Genomic DNA, 20849 nt, shown 5'->3' with positions numbered 1-20849 from the left:
AGGAAAGCTGCCTCTTGAAGGTCAGAAAGTGCAGGGGAAAAGTGAGAACTGCCAAAAGCCAGTGGCGGATTTAGAGTTAGTGGGGCCCTGTGCTCAGCTTCATTTTTGGGGCCCCTCCCTGGAACCCAGCCAAGAAAAAGAACATTCTCTCTTATCTCCCGCCTGTCCCTGTTTTTCATGCTTTTTTTCTTCATCCTACTCCTATAAGTAATAGGAAGTAAATGAAAATAAAGTGAGGTACCTTGATTGTTTTTGTAGTCTAACTTATTTTTCCGCAGACCACTTGAAAATCGCTGAGGGTCTCAGTGGACCACCTAATGATCTTTCCAAATATTGTTTGTACCGTTAGCTAACTATTGTAAAGCGCTTTGGATAAGAGCACTGTATAAAAAAAATGTAAAAAAAGTTGGGGTGCGGGGTCTGGCCAGGACTTAGGGTGTGGGAGGGGACTCAGGGCTGGGGCAGGGGGTTGGGATGTGGAGCGTTTACCTGGGGCACCTCCTGTTTGGTGTGAGGGGTGCAGGTGGGGATGTGGAGGGATGCAGGAGTCCGGGAAGGCAGGGGGATGCAGGTGTATGTGAGAAGGGGTGCAGGAGTCATGGCTGGGAGTGTGTGAGGGAGTGCAGGAGTCAGGGAGCACAAGGGGCTGGGAGTGTGAGCGGGTGCAGGAGTCAGCTGGGGGTGCAGGGTCTGGGAGGGAGTTAGGGTGCAGGAGTGGGCTGGGGTTGGGGTGCATGGTCTGGCCAGGAGTTAGGATGCAGGAGGGGGCTCAGGGCTGGGGAAGGAGGTTGGGGTGTGGAGTGCTTACCTGGGGCAGCTCCCATTTGGGTGCAAGGGGTGCAGGTGGGAATGTGGGGGGAGGTTGCAGGAGCTCCCATTTGGTGCTTGGGGTGGGTATGTGGAGGGGGGTGCAGGAGTCAGGGCATGGGGTGTGGGGGACTGGATATGTGTGTGGGGGTGCAGGAGTCAGGGAGGGTAGGGGGCTGAGGGTGTGTGAGGGGGGTGCAGGAGTCGGGGCAGGGAACTGGGGGTGTGGGCTGGGATTGTGGGGGTGCTCCCAGCTCCCTGCCCTAACCCAGCCCCCTGCCCTGAGTGGCTCACGGCAGGTGGCTGGGGCAGGTATGTGTAGGGGGAGTGCAGGACCCCACCTTTGCTCCGCCCTGCCCCGATTCCACCCCCTTTCCCAAGGCACCCCCACTTCTCCGCCTCCTTCCCCAAGTATGCTGTGGCCCCTCTCCTTCCCCTCCCTCCCAGAGTGACTTGAGCACTGGCAAACAGCTGTTTGGCGGCGGGGAAAGTGCTGGGAGGGAGGGGCAGGGGCAGGAATGTGGCACATTCGAGGGAGGACGCAGGGAACAGGTGGGGAATGGGGGAGCTTGGCTGCTGGTGGGTGTGGAGCCTGCAGCAGGAGCCCTAGCAGCTGGCAGGACCAAGCTTCTGCCTGACCCTGGGGCCCACTGTTGTTGGGGGGGGCCCCGTGCCAGGGCACCCTGTGTTTTACTGTAAATCCGCCTCTGCCAAAAGCCAAACAGAGTTGGACCTTGCAAGGGAAATTAAAACTAATAGTAAAATGCTCTATAGCCATATAAATGAAAAGGAAACAAGGAAAGAAGTGGAAACACTAAACACTGAGGATTGGGTGGAGATTAAAGATAATCTAGGCCTGGCCCAACACCTAAACAAATACTTTGCCTCAGTTTTTAATAAGGGTAATGAGGTGCTTAGGGGTAGTGACAGGGTGGCTAATGCAAATGAGGATATGGAAACAGAAATTACCACATCCGAGGTGGAAGTCAAATTCAAACATCTTACTTGGATTAAATGGGGGGCCCAGATAATCTCCATCCAAGAATATTAAAGGAACTGGCACATATAATTGCAACCCCAATAGCAAGGATTTTTAATAAATTTGTAAATTTTGGGGCCACACCCTATGAGTGAAGGGTTGCAAATATAGTCCCTGTTTTTAAGAAAAGGAAAAAGTGATCCAGGAAATTATAGTCCTGTTAGTTTAACCTCCATTGTATGCAAGGTCTTAGAACAAATTCTGAAAGAGAAAATAGTTAAAGACATAGAGGGAAATGGTAACTGGGATAAAATATAACATGGTTTTACAAAAGGGAGATTGTGCTAAACTAAACTGATCTCTTTCTTTAAGAAGATAATTGATGTTTTAGACAAAGAAAATGCAGTAGATCTAAAATACCTACATTTGATACAGTTCCACATGTGAAATTATTAAACTGGAGAAGATGGGGATTAATATGAGAATTGAAAAGTCAATAATGAACTGGTTAAAAGGGAGACTACAACAGGTAATACTGAAAGGTGAACTGTGAAGCTGGAGGGAGGTTACTAGTGCAGTTCCTAAGGGACTGGCTTTGGGACCAATCTTACTTAACATTTTTATTAATGACCTTGCACAAGAAATGGGATTGTGATAATAAAATTTGCAGATGGCACAAAATTGGGAGGTATTTCCAATATGGAGGAGGATTGGAGTATCATACAAGAAGATCTGGATGACCTTGAAAACTGGAATAATAGAAATGGGATGAAATTTAATGGGAAAGTTCAAGGTCATGCACTTAGGGACTAACAACAAGAATTTTTGGTATAAGCTGGGGATTTACCAGTTGGTAGTGACAGAGGAGGAGAAAGACCTGGGTTTGTTGGTTGATCACAGGATGACTATGAACCGCCAATAGTGATGCGGCTGTGGAAAAGGTTAATGTGATCCTAGGATGCATCAGTTGAGGTACAGACAGGAAAGTGTTAGTACTATTATACAAGGCACGGGTGAGATGTCATCTGGAATACTGTGTGCAATTCTGGTCTCCCATGTTTAAGAAAGATGGATTCAAACTGGAACAGGTGCAGAGAAGGGCTATTAAGATTATCAGAGGAATGGAAAACCTACCTTATGAGAGGAGACTCAAAGAGCTTGGCTTGTTTTACCTAACCAAAGACTGAGGGGAGATATGATTGTGCTCTATAAATACATCACAGGGATAAATACCAGGGAGGGAGAGGAATTATTTAAGTTCAGCACCAATGTGGACACAAGAACAAATGGATATAAACTGGCCATCAACAAGTTTAGGCTTGAAATTAGACAAAGGTTTCTAACCATTAGCTCTGGAACTGCCTTCCAAGGGGAATTTGTGCAGGGGGCAAGGAGGGAAGAAACCAACTGGCTTCAAGACTGAACTAGGTAAGTTTATGGAGGGGATGGCATGATGAGACAGCCTACAATAGCATGTAGCTGCTCTGCAATTGCTAGTAGCAAATATCCCCAATGACCAGTGATGGGACATTAGATGGGAAGGGCTCTGAGTTACTTCAGAGAATTCTTTCCTGGTGTCTGGCTCTTGGATCTTGCCAAAATGCTCAGGGTCCAACTGACCGTCATATTTGGGGTCGGGAAGGAATTTTCCCATAGGTCAGATGGGCAGAGCCTGAGATCCTGCGGGGTTTTTTTGCCTTCCCCTGCAGGATTGGGCTTTGCTCACTTGCAGGTTTAAACTAATGTAAATGACATATTCTCTGTAACTTGAAGTCTTTAAATCATGATTTCAGGACTTCAGTACCTCAGCCAGAGGTTATCAGTCTATTACAGGAGGGGTGAGTGAGGTTCTGTGACCTGCCATGTACAGGAGGTCAGACTAGATGATCATGATGATCCCTTCTGGTCTTAAAGTCTAGGAGTCCATGAGTTTTTCTGGCCAGTGCAGAACTGGCATGAAGGCTATACACAAGCCCTGATCCCAACTCCTGGTTATAGAGGGTGCTTTGGAGGTGAGCCAAGTGCAGGTAAATCTAATTTATCAGACAAAGGTACAATATAAACTAGTGGTTGGAAGTTAAGCCAGACAAATTCAAACTAGAAATAAGGCACAAATTTTTAACAGTGAGGGTGATGAGTCATTGGAACAAACTTCCAAGGGAGTCCAAGATGACTTCTGATCTAGACTGGATGTATTCCTGGAAGATATGTTTTGGACAAGCATAAGCTATTGGGCCCAATACAGGAATAAACTGATAAAATTCTATGGCCTGTGTTATACTAGAGATGAGACTAGGTGATCTAATGGTCCTTTCTGGCATTAAAATTTATGAATCTCTGGCTAGAGCGCACTGCACTGCAGTTGTTCTCTGCTTCCCAGGTCCCATAAGGGCCCTGGAAAGCAGAATATGAGTTAGAGCAGCCGCAAGGCTAAAAGACTTAAACAATAACTTCTTTGTACAGTAGATGATGAAGGATTCTAAAACTAAATCAAAGAAAATAAATGTTAGGTGAGTGCAGCCAACTGTCCCCATTATTTAGGAGCTCAGAGATGACAGGTCTACATCATCTGAAAATTTTTCATTGTTGGCACTGTGTGAGCAACTTCTTTTGTATTGCAACTTCCTCCAAACCACCTATGACTGTCGTTGGAAAATGGTTTTATTTGAAAGAGGAGGATAAAGTTCTATTCAGACCCCTCTTACAGCAACTATGAAATCAAGTTCCAAATATACAGGAAAAGGGAAAGAAAGCACCCCTTAAATACTGGATGAGAGTTAATCAAGTGAGAATATGAGGTGGAAAAGGAAGACATGAAGATCCGGGACAATAAGGTGGAGTGTACGTATGGGGGAGTTGGCAAAGAGGTTTTATGTTTCAGTGAAATATGGCAGCAGCAGGAGACCTTAAGTTTTGCAAATATATATTCATACATTTATAGAGTTGAAGGTCAGAAGGGACCATTAGACTGTCTAGTCTGACCTCCTGTATATCACAGGCCATTAAATTTCACCCAGTTACACCTGAACTGAGCCCAATAACTTGCATTTGACTAAAACATATCTTCCACAAAGTACTGATTGGAAACTATCAAGAGGTGGAGAATCTACCACATCCCTCGGTAAATTGTTCCAGGGCTAATTATCCTCATTGCTCCAAATATGTGCCTAATTTCTAATTTGAATTTGTTTAGCTTCAGCTTCCAGTTATTGGTTCTTGTTATGGTTTTCTCCCCAAGATGAAAGAGCACTTTAGTATTTTCTCCCTGTGAAGATACTTATACACTGTAATGAAATCACATCTTAATCTTCTTTTTGATAAGGTAAACAGATTGAGCTCTTTAATTCTCTTGCTGTAAGGCACTTTCTCCAGTCCTGGAATCATTTTGGTGGATCTTTTCTGCACGCTCTCCAATTCTTCTGTATCCTTTTAAAAATGTGAACAGTGGAGCTGTATGCTGTATTCTATTATTGGTCTCATCAGTGCCACATACAGAAATAAAATCCCAACCCCACTCCTACTTATTACTCCTCTGTTAATTCATGGATTGCGTTAGTCCTTTTTGCCACAGCATCCTACTGGGAGATCATGTTCAGGTGCTTGTCCACTGTGGCACCTAAATCATTTTCAGATACACTCACCCATTCTGTAGGTATGGCCTGCATTCTTTTCTCCTAGATGTGTAACTTTGCATTTCTGTATTAAAACACGTTTTAATGGTCCCAGGTTACCAACCAATCTTGATCATTCTATGTGACTGCCATGGCCTCATAAATATTTACCACTCAACCAATCTTTTTGTCATCTGTAAATTTTATCAGCGGTGATTGTATATTTACATCCAGTTCACTGATAAAAATGTTTCATGTCTGGTCTAGTATCAATCTCAGTGGAAGCCCACTAGAAACCTCCCATTCTATGATGATTCCCCATTGACAACTACTATTTGGCATCTACCAGTTCTTAATCCATTTAACGTGTATTCCATTGATATCGCATAGTGCTATTTTTTAAAAATCAGAATGTCAAGTGCTATTAAGTCAAATGCTTTACAAAAGTTATTACATCTATACATGTTTGGTTGATAAAGGTAACAATAATCTCAGCAAAGAACAAAATTAGGTTTGTTAGAAATACCTATTATCTATAAAACCATGTTGACTGGTGTTAATTATATTCAACATTATCATTATCATCAAGGCATATGCCTGAGAGACATAGCTTCCTTGCTGATTGAATGTCACCCAGATTGAGACTGATCTCTAGTTACGTCCTGAATACAGACAGGCTGGATGTTCAATCTATGACCAAAATTGGTGAATTTATTGTGCCACGAAAACTTTTGGCAATCATATTATCACTGATCATGTAGTGGCATTTCTTGGTAACCAGGCTTTGTAATTGATTATATTCCTATCCTTTAATTCTTTATCAGTTGAATCCCATATCAGGTTTTCTGTTATTTTGACTGAGACTGTCGTCAGTATAACTCGTCTATTGTTACCTGGATCATCATGCTTTCCCTTTTTGAATATTGGCACATCGTCACCGCTTTTCTAGTCTTCCAGAATTTACTTGCTATTCCAAGATTTATTAAAATTAACACCAGTGGGTCAGAGAGCTCCTCAGCCACCTCTTTTAGGATTCTTGGGTATAGGTTATTTGGGCCTGGTAATTTAAAAATGTTTTACCTCTCGTAACATCCTAACATCCTCCTCAGTTACTAGCGGATTGAAAAGTACTTCACAAGCCTCATATAATGTGACACCATCATCCTGCTTCCTTCCAAATACAGAAGTATTTATTAAATATTTTTGCCTTTTCTGCATCATAGACAATTTTACCATCTCCATCTAGTAATAGACAAATACAATTGCTAGGATTTCGTTTGTTTCTAATATACTTTAAAAACACCTCATTATCCTTAGCCTGTATTTTTTCCAGCACTCTTTCACTTCCCTTTTCAATTTTCTGTACTTCATAACTTCCAACGTATATCCATTTCTATCTATTTCCCTCTTTCTCCACTTGTTATATGTTGCTCCCCCCCAACCCCCAATTGCTGCCTTCATTTTGCCACTTGAACCAGGACTTTAGCCAAAGTTGTCATCTTTCTTGATTGTGAATTATGGCTTTTTAGCCATCTAATAAACTCTTAACCCCAAATTTTCATTCATATTTTTCTGCCTAATTTTTTCCTCACCATCAGTTTAATTCATAATTTTCCTCAGCTTTGGGAAATTAGGCCCGGACCCTCAAAGGAGGTAAGCACCTAAATACCTTTTAGGATATTGGCCATAGCCTTTTTGAAGCACTAAGTCTGTATGTGTGTATATATATAAGTAAAATCTGGTTGAGACTGTCTTTTGTTTTCTCTTATTAAATGTAACCAGGTCATGATCACTGGTCCCTATGCAACCATCAACTTCCAGGCCAATGATTAATTAATCTGTATCTATCACAATGGTGTCCAAAATAGTTACCCTGTGTTGGATGCAATACTTTTTGTGTTAGAAAATTATCATCTATAATTTTTGGAAACTCTGATTAACTACTATCTGAATGAGACATACAGCATATGTCTCTCAAATTGAAGTCCACCCATGACAGCAACAGTTTTTCGTTAGGGATTTGTAAAACATGGAAATTATCTATAGGGTGGCTACTGTAACATTTGTGGGCACTGCAAGATTCCTTGTGGCCACAATACATCTGGCTACTGCTAGGAAACTGTTGGTGGGATTGTTGCAGCTTCAGTCGAGATTGCAGTCAGCATAGGGAGCAGGTGCGGAGCTGGGATTCCAGCTACTAATTCAGATTATTTCAGAGAGAGAGTATGGGTCCCACATGTTCTCTGCAGAGTTTCTTTCTACTGCCTCTGCTCTTCCAGCACCACCAGTAATGGGAAAGAGGAGTTTCTCAGCTGGGGAGATGTTTTGAAGTAGGAGGTAAGGTGAGCGCTAGACAAGGTTTCTGAACCTTATAGTGTCGTAGAGTGGTTGCCTAGGTTGGCAAAAATATAAACAAATTTACTAAATAACCTCACTTACCTCCATTTCTCCTCAAAAATGCACTTCTTCCTTTGCCTTCCTACTCATTTTAGTGTTATTACTCCCATATCTGTAGTGGAGAGGAAGGGGGGCATAGGTGATACTGCTAACCCAGACCCCAGGGAATGGGGGCAAGTCACAGTTAGTGCCTCTCTTTGGGCATATATTGAAAACAACTGGGGCTGCAGGTGTTCCACATGTTTAAAAATCACCCTCAGCGTGTTTTGGATCAGGTACCTAAAAACTGAAGAATCTGAAATCAGTGCTTACTTTTGAAAATGTGGCTGTTGGCCTTTTCCCAGAACAGAATGACATGCTGGAAGGATAAGGACCTACCTTAAAAGGGGTCTATTATTTCTGCCTATTCTCGCCACAGGATTCCAGTCAATATATTCTACTGGGTTATGGAACTGGTATAAGAGAGAACTTATAAGTGTGATCAAGGCAGCAGTGTGCATGAGGAGGAGTGTATATGTGACAGGTAGGGAGAAAGTAGGGCTGTATTGATGGCATAAGTTAAAAATGGAAGGGGTGGGGGAGAGACTGAGGATGTGGATGGGGAGAAAATAAATCAGAGAAGGATGAAGGGGGAGATGATGAGAGAACAAAACCCAGAATTAGAAAAAGAGGAAGAAGTGGGATGGTAAGAAAGTGAGGAAAAGAGGAAACAATTATTATACACTACAGGAGAATAAGTTGGAGGGAAACCAAAAATGATAGAAAATTTACACCAAAAATGATGTGTGTGGTGGGAGGAAGGAATGACAGAAAGGAAAGAAAGAGCAGACTTAACACAACACAGATCTGCTGGGTACTTAATCTAAAACTGCTTTAACGCCAGAATGTTAGACTGAGCAGCAATAAAACGTAAAATATAGGATGGGATAAAATAGAGGGGGCAGCACACACAGTGTAGTTTATCTAAGGCAGCAAAATGCCTACAACAGGCGGCAGGCCCCAGGAATGGGTGTGAGCAGGATCTAGTTGAAACAGGAGAGGTTCTGAGCCAGGGTGGAGGACCATTTCGGAAGAGAAGGGTTCAGAGCTGTGCGCAGGCTGGATAGGAAGGATTTTTTGGGGTGAGGAGGAGGATGGATCCTAGAAGGAGGGGAATGGTTTTGAGCTGATGGAGGGGAAGGAAGTCTGAGCCTGGTAGGTTCAGGTAGCAGTAGATAGATGTGAGCCTAGGATGTGGGGTTCAGATGGAAAGAGATGGGAGTAGGGGGACGGGTTGAAGGGAGCCAAAGGAACTCATATGGGTTCTGGGCTGGCAGAGTTGAGTGGGGGTGAATTGGTGGGTGGGAGGGAGAGAGAGACAGACAAACAATAGAGGATATTGGTGGGTAAGGACAATAAGACCATACAGGGTCTTGGAAATAAATATTAGCTCCTAAAGGGTCACAGAGGGATACTGTTTTTTCTCTCCCCTGCCCCTTAAGAGTGCGTGTGGGGGGCTTTCTCCCTCCACCTTCCCTTTGACTCCCCCTCTCTGTTTCAGGTAACTTTGAACAACGGTCTCTCCTGTGGGCCCGGGGATGGGGAGGCGACAGCACGGGGCGGGGCGGGGAGGCTCCTACCTGCAGCCCCATCAGGTATTTTGGACACCGCCAGTAGTAATTCAAAACCGAATGTGCCGAGCTCCTGGCCGCAGGGGTGGGGGGTGTGTGTGTGGGGCGGGGGGGTGGGGGGGTCCTGCTACAAGCGAAGCTCTGCGCGGAAGGGAAGAGGAGGAGGGCGAGCCCAGCGCTGCCGTTTTCTGCTCGGGGTGGCCGCTTCCCTTGCTGGTGGCTGGGCCGTGCCCGTGGTGGGGACTGGAGGGCGGGATCCCAGAGCTCAACAACAAGGCGCGGCCAGAGCCTCTCCTCTCGCACGTGCACACAAAGGGACCCGGAGCCGCCGCCGCCGCCTCCGCCGCTTCTTCCCATCGGGCTAATGACTCCTCTCCCCCCCCCCCCGTCACCCTCCTCCTCCAAAACAAAAACGCGCGCGCACACACACACACACACACACCCCCCGTGCAGGGGAGTCCGCAGCACCTCGCTTAGGCGTAGGGCTGGTTCCTGCAACTTCTAGCCCCTTCTCTGATGTGAGTCACAGTGAGGTTCACTTTCTGGGGGTGGGCGTGCGTCACTGCTGGTTAGCTAGGGGGTGCAGGGGTTGCAGCTCAGGACTGATTTGATTTCTCTCTCTCCCCCCCCACCCCCACCCCGGCACTCCGTCTGAATTGGGCTGGAAAGTTGCGAAGCGGGGTGGGCGGCATGAGAAAGTTACACACAAAGCGAGGAGAGCTCCTTTGTTCTGCTGGGGGGGTGGAGGGGGGACCTTTGGAGAGGGTGGCTGAGCCAGACACATACAGGTCAAGAACGATCGACAGCGATTAGCCTTTCCCGTCAAACACCTCCCTCCACCCAAAGGAGCCAGGCGCTTGGAGGAGGAGGAGGAAAGCGGAAGGTGTATCACACCAAGGTGAGTTGCGATTTACTCTGCTTTTCTTTTGTCCTGTTGCGCAACTAACACGCCGTCCATCCCACTGCACCCGGGTTCCTTCCCAGGACAGTGAAACTTAAACAGAAAGTTAGCGCACAAGGTTGCTGCCCATGGCGACTATCTGCTCCATCGCAGATGAAATGGAGAGAGCGAGAGCGGGTCCCAGAGCCAGAAATGGCCTTTCTTTTCCTTGGGGTGGAAGGGGCTGTCTAATTTTCCTGGCTAAATCGTCGGCATCAAGGAGCAAGTGAAAGGGGTTCAAGCTCTGAGGGCGGTGTGATTTATTTGTGCAGATAATGAATGGGATGGGCCCCGGGCAGGGCTTCTGGAAATCCCCCGTCTTCCTGGGTGCAGATTAGGTCTGGGGCTCTTGGCTGTTGTTACCTTTTCCTCCTCTTCTGGTTTTGTTTGGAGAGGGGCTGGGTAGATGGTCTGGTGGCTGGGGGACAGGTGAAGGGCAGTGTGGTTTTTGCACTTTTTTTTTTTTTTTGGTTTGCCAGGGGATGCTGCTGGCACCATCTCTGTGGTTTGCGCAACAGGTAGAGATGCCAAAGGCTGAAATATCTTTTGTTGGTGGTCTCGTGGCCGGGATTAAGCTTTTGTTCTGAAGGCTGGATGTCTCCACAAGTGAAAGGACAAAGTCTTGCCAAATCCACTCGTGTGTATGCGTGTGTGCCTGTAAATGGACCCTTTCTTCTCTCGTTTTTATATTTTCCTTTAATCTACATTTGTCCTTCAGACTGTAGAAGACCAAACTGACCGAAACCAGATACCAAGGGGATTGTTCTCAGTGATTGTCAAGGGAATCCAAACAAAGAGGTGCATCTACCGGAAATAATGATTTGAGAGATGTTTCTCTCCCTGTCTCTCCCTCCCCCCCCCCCCCCGATTGAAATTGTTTTTCTGGGAGGCTCAGTTAGCAGGAAGTTTGGATTTGGGAGCCTGCTAGAGATGGGGAGGACTAACATTTGCAGTGTTAATTGAATGGAGGAAGAAGAAGAGGGGAAGGGCAGTGCTGGACCTGAGTTGCTCCTTTGGATACGCAAGGACTGGGCTGGGGGAGGGAAAGGGGGGAGAGGCAGAGAGGAACCTGCTGCCGCTTGCCGGCTCTTTGTCTGCTCAGGGAACTTGAACAAAAGGAGAAACTCGGATGAACTCTCCATCTCTCTCCTCTTCTGGGTTATCCAATCTTCGGGAACTTTATCCAGAGAGAATTGCCCAACTTCCTCCAAGCTTTCTCATTACTTACAAAACAAACAGCCCCACCGTGGCCTCATAAGGAATTCCCTCGATTTCGTTTTCAGAGTTTAAAGAAGGGAGAAGGTGAGTTTTTGTCCTAGGGTTTATTTGCTCTTTTCTCCCCTCCCCCTGTTACAGGCTTCAGAGTGAATTGAAAGTGTGAAGTGCGGGTGCTCTAGAGGGAAATCACAGGCTAGAGGAATCTTTTTTCTTTCTTTGTACTTATGTAACAGCACATGGAAGTATTGTTTTATGACGGCAACGCAGCTATTCTGTATCTGCTTACGTACAATAGATTGGTGGACGCTAGTCGGTCCTGGCCCCGTGCAGGCTTTCTTTAGGATATAGAGAACTTTAAGAGTCTGGGTGTCCTTTTTCCTGGGAGGAGGAAGGATCCGAACAGGAAAACTTCCCAGGATTAGGGGAATAATCGGAACAAAAAATGTTCAGAAATGCTGGCAGCAAAATCTGGCGGGGTGGGGGTGACGAGGGGTGTTTTAGTGGGAGGGGGAGAGCCCAGTAACGGGAAGGTGGGGGATGTATAGTGCATTTGTGGAACTGTGGGTAAGATGCTGGGAAGTGCCCGGTATTTGGACACTGCAAATACAGTGAGGATAGGGGACAGGTAGAGTAAGGTGTGCAGGAGGGCATAGGTGCAACCACATACAACCAGTCTGGGGAGCGGAGTAGAGAGTAGGAAGGAGAATTTTGTTCAATTTACGATGGTGAATTTAGGATGGTCAGACCAGGCTGGTCCCAAGTGAAACTCCCTTCACCTCCACAGTATGTTTTTATCCAATGGCCTTAAAACAAAACAGAAAACCAAACCTTAATTGGTTATTTATTGTAGTGTTTTAGCATTTCTGCTTTCTATTAAATACTCCAACTTTGGAAAACTTATACTGTCTTCCTTTTTTCAGAGTAGCAGCCGTGTTAGTCTGTATTTGCGAAAAGGAGTACTTGTGGCACCTTAGAGACTAACACATTTATTTGAGCATAAGCTTTCATGAGCTACGGCTCACTTCATCCGATACTGTCTTCCTTGTATTTCTTCTTTTCACTTCCTTCCCTTTTTTTGGTCTGTACATCTTAGCTATTGTTTTTTCCATTTCCCCTCACTTTTTCTACATCGTGTAATAACTGCTCCTTCTCTTCCCTTCATCCCACTCTGCCACCTTCCCCCTTTTTCCCCCCTGTGGTGTTCTCTTCCTCCTCTGCGCATCTCTCTCTCCACCCCCACTACCTCTCTGTTCTTCTCCTTTTTATTTCCCATTGCCACAAATGTCCCTGTACTTTTCCAGTCTCCAGCTATGGTCACACATTCTCCTCTCTCCTCTCACATGCTAGGGTCTCTCCCCTCTCCCAAACCATGCACACGGGCACACACACCCGCTCAAAGGTGCAGGCTCCTTCCCTACTCCTCCCCTCACCCTCCAAATAACTTTCTCTTTCACTCTCACAGGTATGTAGGCTCCCCCTTTACATACACAGGACTCATTACACAAAATCCCCCCCCCCACACACACACACTTCCTCCCACCAAGCCTCCTCTCCCCTACACTGGTGCAGTCTCCCATCCTCCTCCCTATAGGCATGCTTCATCCTCTCCACAAAGGGTTTCTCTATTTCTCATCCTCCCTCTGCTATGTAGAAGTTTGTTCTCCTCTCTCCTTCCTGCCCACCCCAACCCTGGCAGCACAAAAACAGGTTCCCTTAACGCCCACCCCCATCAACACACACAACCCCTGTCTGCACCATCATTTCCCTCCCCCTTAAAATTTCCCATTGCTGCTACCACTGAAGGAGCCACACCAGAGGTAGGAGCAGTGGGAACACAAGTGTAGACAAGCTGCTGCTTTAAATTGCTTTGTCATCTGTTCTGTGTAGGGCCAGGTCTCAGCAGCAACATTTGAAATATTGCTAGCACCTTGTCTACACTAGCACTCCTACTGGTGGAGATGCAATACTAGGAAATCTTAGCTGGGGGGAAGGCTACTGTGGACAAGGCTTTCGGTTCTGCCCTGCCCCACCCCAGTGTCTGAGCATGTGCACTCCCTTACTTATCACCGTCTCCCGGATACTTTCTTACTTGCCATATCTTTCTAACTTCAGGGTTTTGAAATATTTCTGAGGCCTTTTGAAGATCCTCTAGTCACTTTTCCCCTTAATGCTTTAGGGTTTTCTAAGATGTAAGAGTATTCATTGTGTAAAGAAATACCCATGCCCGTTTCACAGGGTATTGAAAGTACTAAATAATAATATCCAACTGGATTCTTTTGTAGTATTCCAACATGATGAAGTTTTCCAAGTTTAAGCAATCACCAAATTTAAATTTAGAATATGAACAAATCGTCTATTAAATAAAACAGCTGAAGTTATTCAAATGCTAGATTGTAACTTTGATATTTATACTTGAGCCAGGAATGGTTCTGCAGAATTACTATATAGTATTATTGCTCATGTGTTTAGAACTAACACTCACTCATTAATTTTATCTGAATAGGTAAAGTGTGATTGTCAGAGAAGCATGATGGCTGCCAAAACACCTTACAGGAATAGGTGCCATATTGCCTTTGCTCTTCAAATGGTGGAATACGGCTGTGGATACTTTAGTGGGGATTAACAGAGTACAAACACTGAATGACTAAAGACATCAAACATCATCATTTGGATTTATACATCTATTAATAAACTGATAAAACTGGTGGTAGTGGCTCTTGAAGAAATCAGAAAATATGGAAGGTACTGTTGAAAATGGTCTGGAGTAGATCGCTTTGTGACAATGATATTCTACAATTAAAATAAGGTAGGTATGTTCTCTAATTGCAAAACATATTTTTATCCATTGAAAGATTAAATATTACGTTTTCATTGTAGACAAACTTGTATTTGTTCTTTCCATTTTCTTTTATAGCTATCAATAGCATTATGTGATGTAACTGAGAGGAATGTCTCTCTAATTTTGCATGTGACATACGTTTCTTAAATTTAGACAGAATACAGTAAGTTAATACACTATTTATGGCCTGATCTTTTTCAGAGGTATTGAATACTCACAAATCCCTTTGAAATCAGTGGGAATTAGAAGTGCTGGGAATCTCTAAAATCAAGCCACTAACTTTTAAGAAAAGAAAGATTAAAAACAGTTTAAATATATCATGACTGTAGGAAATGTAACAGAATTGCCATTTAAAGGGGCAATCCTGCATTGAATTCAGTCTAAAATAAGTGTGTTCTCTTTAAAATACATAAGTAAAAAATACCACCCTCAAAGCAAACATTTTTACAGAAGTTAGGATCACTAGAATTTTTCATTAACAAAAGTAAAATGAAAAGTGTTTTGTTTTTTTTTTAGTTTGGATTTAAACATTCTTGTTCTACCGTATTTATTTGCAATTCAGATCTTACAGCATTGTGGGAGTTGATGAATCTGGACAGTTGAACCTGACCCCATTCTCTTTTCGTCGCTCAAACTGAGAGACAAGCAAAAATTAAGGTTTATGGAGAAAAAGTAAACTATTAAACATGGAATAATGTCATGAATCTAAGATGTTAATAATATAGTTTGGGAACTCTATGGTGTCTCTAAATTAATTATGAAGTTTGGAAAGAGAATCATGAGTTTTCAGTGCAAAAAAGACTTCATATCAGTTTGATACTTGTTTTGTATGGAATGTATTTACAACATAGTATGAACAATATTAAAATGGTTGTTTTAGATGTATCCTTTCCCTCATCTGGCCTATACAAGATGTAGGGTAGACAAGTGTACATCATCTCAAGAAAAGTCCTGAGCTGGTTGGCCTAGTTTAGAGCAAAATTAGAAATCTGAACAAATAATCACTTTTTATCCTTTACAGCTGTAAAGAGAGACTGATTGTCTTTGTGCTTGTTTTGTGTATAGTTACCTGCACCTGATGGGTTTTTTTGAGGATGTACTTTTTTATTTCTGTTGCTTACTGAGGCTATGATCTTGCAAAGTACTGAATGCCCTTAGTATAGTTCTAGATTTGTACCCTTAAAATTTGTTTTCTGTGGACATTTCTTCTGGAACTTGGGACACCTTAAATCAGCAGTATGGAAGTCTTTGTTTTCAAGATTCACCACAAAGAAAGTACTTGGCTGTTTGTAAAAAGATCTGTGCTGCATAAAATTTTGCCATTTAGCATCAGCTCACAGCAAAAGCTCAGTCGTTAAGTTATACAATTTTCAAAAAAACTTGTTTTCAATGAAGATAGTTCTCTTCCTCATCAGTTGCTTACCTCTTACCAATCTACAGCTCTTTGCCTTTTACTGTTTTTTCTAATAAATGGAAAATGTGATTTATTTTTTACATCTATTTGAAATCTGTTAATTTGATCAAAATTTGATACCTGGAGCAAAAATTTATATAAATCTTTAAGAAGAGATGACTACTGTGCTTTACAATTATTTGAGTCTTTGGTGTTATTGAAGTTTCTTGCTGTCATGGTTTTCAGGACATACAAAACAAATTACTGTATGTTTTTCTTGTAATACTTTGATTTGCATTTGCATTACATTTCTATCATTAATATCTCAGGGACTGAAATAAGATTTAAGGATAAAAAATACAATTTGTTATCTCATATTACTTTGGACCACTTTCAGGAAAAATGAAAAGCAGGATTCAAAGAGAGAGAAGGAAAAATACAATGGTTAGAGAATGCTTTCGAGTTACTTTATTAAGTGAAATAAGGTCTCACATTACAACTGACTAAAGTCAGGGAGAAAACCTTATGCTATAAAGTTGTATTCAGATCCACCTCAGTTCTCATTATTCAACCTGTTCTCATTATTCAGTGACATCATAAGAAAAACTTTTGACCCCACAAGCTTTGTTTGTAAGAAATGCTCTTTTTCCACATTCTTTTTATTTCTTATTGACGTGAAAATGACCATGGAAATGACAAAGAGCAACAGTTTGAAGTGGGAGTTAGAGAAGAGAATATAAAAGGGATGCAAAGTGCTTTCACAGTCTGTCATGGATGGTTAAATTGTAATAGTGGTCACTGGGAAGAAAGGAAGGAAGAAACGGGGATTGTTGTAACTGCTGTCTCGTAGGTACTTAAAGGTGTGGTGCAGTTGGATGTTAAGGTGAATAGCGGTCATGCAGAGGAGGGGAGAGATTGCCCTCTCCTGTAGGAAAAACCTGCAGGTTGGGGCCCTGCGGAAAGGAAAACTCAGTGAGGTCCTGCTCCCTCCCCCTTCATTTCACTTCCTCCTTGAGTCATCCTCCCTTCCCCCCAAAAGAATGAGTTCTCCAGTTCTTTTAGAAGAAAGAACCCGAGATCTGCACAAATTCTCATTGACTATTTGTCACAGGGCCCTGTACCTTGTGTTAGCTCTGTGGGGCCTTTCTCATTTTCAGCAGAACAGCTCCGGTGGACCAATGTTGCCTGAGCTTCCTTCACTGGCAGCTGCCCCCAACATAGCATTTGGGGAACAGTGAGAGTTTCCATGTTTAGACTATGAGGGCAACTTAATGCAACTTTGAGATTGAGATTCCTGGCCTCAAGGAGGGGTCTTTAGTAGCCCAGAGACTGGGTATATAGGGCAGATAGTGCCTCCGAGGCGGTTGACCCCATATTTTACACTGGGAAAGTGGTGAGAAAGATGTATGGAAGGGCTCCCCTGCATGCAGATGCACAGAATGTAGTCTGGTTTATTGTCTCTAATTGTACAGATGTTTACATTTACCTTTGGTGCTAAAGAAAAGGCATCAATCCATTGTTTTTATCTCTTATTTTGCTCAGTGCTGATTCATATTGACATCTGTTATAGTTCATAATTATAGCTAAAAATACAGTATTTTCTTCTTTCATTCTGTATCACTTCACTGGTTTGTCAATATATCTAGCATTCTTAAACTGAATTATTAGAATTTCATAGGATCAGTACAAATATTGGGCCTTAATCTTTGTGAAAAAATTATACTGACTTCATGAAAAGAGGATGGTTTGTGGCCCAGTAAATGCTGAACAATGTTAGAACGGAAGAATTACTGTATGTGAATTATGTAACCATGTTTTTTTTTGTTTGTTTGTTTGTTTTTTGTTTTTTTTAAAGTAATACCTGTATATTAGCGCTCTGACTCAGAAATATTGAGGGGCAGCAGATTGCAGAAGCAAAGCTTAGGCACCAGCATGCAAGGCACTTGCTTTAAAATGCTAAGTTTATAGGTCAGGATGGACATGAATAGTTATTGGAATACATTTGTTTTCATCTTGCTCTATTTTTCATCTCAGTTGTATTTATTTTTATATAACTGGATGGTGTTTCCAACCCACTAGCAGACTCTATTCTGATCTTTTGTACTTAAACAGACATTATTTGAAATTTGCTGCAGACCTTCTGTGAAGCCTGAGCTGTATGCTATTGTGCTTGGTATCTTTCCCTTTCGTTGATTAAAATACATAGACATGTTTAGGTTTCTAGGGGGGTTTGAGAACTCTGCCTTTTAACAGAGAATCAGATATGGCCATAGAGGGAGAAACTTCCCCTATATGGTTACAATGCTGCTGCAAGTGCAGATTCTATGTGCATAACTGTACACATTGTAGAGATCGCTAGGAAAATACTGTAATTACTTACTGTACAGAAATAAAACACTTCAACCATTTGCCTTAAATCAGAATGGTCCTGTTGAAAGTCACATATGCAACTTTTCAAAATGGGTGAAATTATATCTAATTACAGTAAACATTTACATGTTATGTGTATTGTATTTCATATGTTTCAAAATGTCATAATCTCTTATTCTATTCATTTTATTGTGTGTTTTACAACATTACGTAATGTTTGTAAAGATCTTGGTAGATGGAAAGCACTATGCAAGTGCTGAATATTATTGTTTTGGATATAAACATGAGTATTTTCCAGTGTGTGGAAATAATGAATCAGCGCTTTAGTATACCTAACAACTGGACACAGGAGTGTGAATTTGCTAAATGTCTTTACACCTAAATGCAGTGTTGGACACTAAGCCAAGTGCTACAGTCATGCAAGATATTTATTTAGATAGAAGCACACTTTTGAATATCTAATTCCGGTTATGTTAAATGTCTCCAAATAAAAGATGTTGTTAATACTGGTAATATATTTAACATGCAAAAAAGTATTTCAAACTATCAATCAAGCAAAAATGAAGAAAAAAAATTAACTCTTAATTTCTTTCTGTTCTGAAATGTTACTTTAGTCATCATGAGTATAGCACTTGTAGCAGTCATAGATAGGTAATGCTGGTTGTAAGATGGCACTTGAAGAGTTGATCTTCTATGGCTGTTACTGGCTGTGTGTTCACACTTTTTTGCTGTATCTTTCTTTTTAAGTAGGAAACATTCATTTAGCATTTTAAGGATTAAATCAAGAAGCACTGAGGAATGCCTAGTGCCAATACAAAAATATCTAATTTTTTAAAAATAGATTTTTGGGTAAAATTTTCAGAAGTGACAGTGACTTAGAGAGATAAGGTGGGTGAAGTAATATCTCTTGTTGGACCAACTTCCGTTGGTGAGAGACACAAGCTTTTGAGTTTATACAGAACTGAAGAAAGATTATCTTTGTAATTATCTCTGTGTAAACTCAAAAGATTATCTTTCCTCACCAACAGAAGTTGGTCCAATAGAAGATATTACCTCTATTGTGTCTCTAATATCCTGGGACTGACATGGTTACAACAACACTTCATACTAGTTACTTAGTCTCCTGAGTCCCATTTTCAAAAGTGACTTGGTCCCTTAGGTGCTTTGAATAAAATTTTACCCACAGAAACTTGTCCATTAGGAACTTTGAGTAAAATTTTACCCAGAGACTTAAACAAATACCCCAAGTTGTAGGAAAAATATTTAAACTTATGGCTTAACTGCTATGCCAAGGGTGGAAAAATAGTACCAATGCACAGGCAGGAAAACTGAAGCCCTAAGATTTGTTGGATCTCTTGTGACCTTTCCTGACCTTTGATTGCAAAAGGATGGACAAGCGAACCCAAGAGGTTCTCTTTAACTTTATCTCTGAGTATTTTATGAGAGATCTAAACAGGAAGCTATTCAATATTACTGCTAGTGCATTAATAATTTATGAAAATATGCTGGCTGACAAGCACTGACATGTTCAGCGCTGCAAAGATAAGCCATCCTGAGTAGATATATAGTATGCTTATTTTTGGTAGAGCTCTATTTGCATAATTTTAAGTGCACTTGTTTGAGTTTTCAAACCCATTAGTTGGTGGGACACTAGTTTGCCATCCTACAAAAGCTGAGCACTTCTGTTATCTTGTGGGACTTCTTTTGGGGGAAAAGATATGGCTGATATGAAAGTAGGCATATTTATACCTCTGTGATCATTCAGGTGGATGTTTAAATGCAAATACTAAGAGGTGGGGTCACATAACTTCCTAAAGATATTAATTCTAGTTCAGGCCACAGGTACTCTTGATGTCGCTGGAAACAACACTTTTTATGGAAGAACCTGCTGTCTCAAGGACATTATGCTCCATTCAATGACTCAAGGATACATCCTGCTGTACATTCAGGTCTCTCAATTCAACTATCTGAGATGAAAATGCCCTATGGAGGTCCTCTCTCCACCCATCTTTCCAGTATTCCTTTCTGCCACTTGATTCAAAAATGAATTAGGCTTTCTCTTTGACAAGGCATATAACAAAATTCAGAGCCTCCTTCAACATCTCAGACGTACAAAGTGAATTGGCTGGTCCTGGATTTTCCCTTTCTTCTGGGTTATTTCCACTTTAGGAAGTGTCCAGATATTGGGTAAGTTTTTCCTTCTTGCTGTTCTACCTATAGGTAGAAAAAAAATTATATTCAGAGATTCAAAGGCATCTGATATTTCCTCCCCACCAAGTGTTGAGTAATATGGTATGGGCTTTATAACTTTGTTGAAGACCAAGGACACATACATTTCATATACAGGAGGGCTTACTACTATCCTGCTAGGTGGAAATCTGTAGATGGACTTCCCAGTGGCAAATCTCTAGGATGCGCTTATTCCTTCTGTCGTGGTTCCAAGGTAGGCTGGTCTTGAGACAGGGAACCTAGATTGTAATTATTGGTCCTTGGAAGAGTTCACCATCAGAGTTGTTGGAAAGACTATCAAACATGATAGTGCACTAAACCAAAGACCTGCTATTTCTCTCCATAGCCTTACAAGGAGCAGGCACCAAAAGCCAAAATCAAGCAAACTAAAAGCTAGAGCAAGTTGCTCAGTATGTGGCCACCTAGGTTCTGTCCCAAGGACCATAGTAGTTTCCA

The 20849-nt window shown here is 42.4% G+C and overlaps 2 long non-coding RNA genes across 3 annotated transcripts in view; one reads left to right on the top strand and one right to left on the bottom strand.

Annotated features, from left to right (window-relative positions):
* The window catches only part of LOC141981490 (uncharacterized), a 31386-nt gene extending 23484 nt beyond the window's left edge, over positions 1-7902 (bottom strand). Inside the window, exon 1 of the long non-coding RNA XR_012637796.1 lies at positions 7837-7902. This is a non-coding gene — a long non-coding RNA (uncharacterized LOC141981490). The remainder of the gene's footprint in view (positions 1-7836) is intronic.
* A 1980-nt stretch (positions 7903-9882) lies between these two features.
* The window catches only part of LOC141982575 (uncharacterized), a 342639-nt gene continuing 331672 nt past the window's right edge, over positions 9883-20849 (top strand). The window contains exons 1-2 of one of the 2 annotated variants that reach the window (XR_012638124.1): positions 9883-10302; positions 14066-14368. This is a non-coding gene — a long non-coding RNA (uncharacterized LOC141982575). Of the gene's footprint in view, positions 10303-11504; positions 11647-14065; positions 14369-20849 lie in introns of those variants that run through there. The other variant, XR_012638125.1, reaches the window with a different exon arrangement.

The sequence above is a fragment of the Natator depressus genome, chromosome 2 (genome assembly GCF_965152275.1).
Source record: "Natator depressus isolate rNatDep1 chromosome 2, rNatDep2.hap1, whole genome shotgun sequence".
Classification (NCBI taxonomy): Eukaryota; Metazoa; Chordata; order Testudines; family Cheloniidae; genus Natator; species Natator depressus.
The sequence above is the reverse complement of the archived record's forward strand: the minus strand, read 5'-3'. Positions and strand labels throughout refer to the sequence as shown.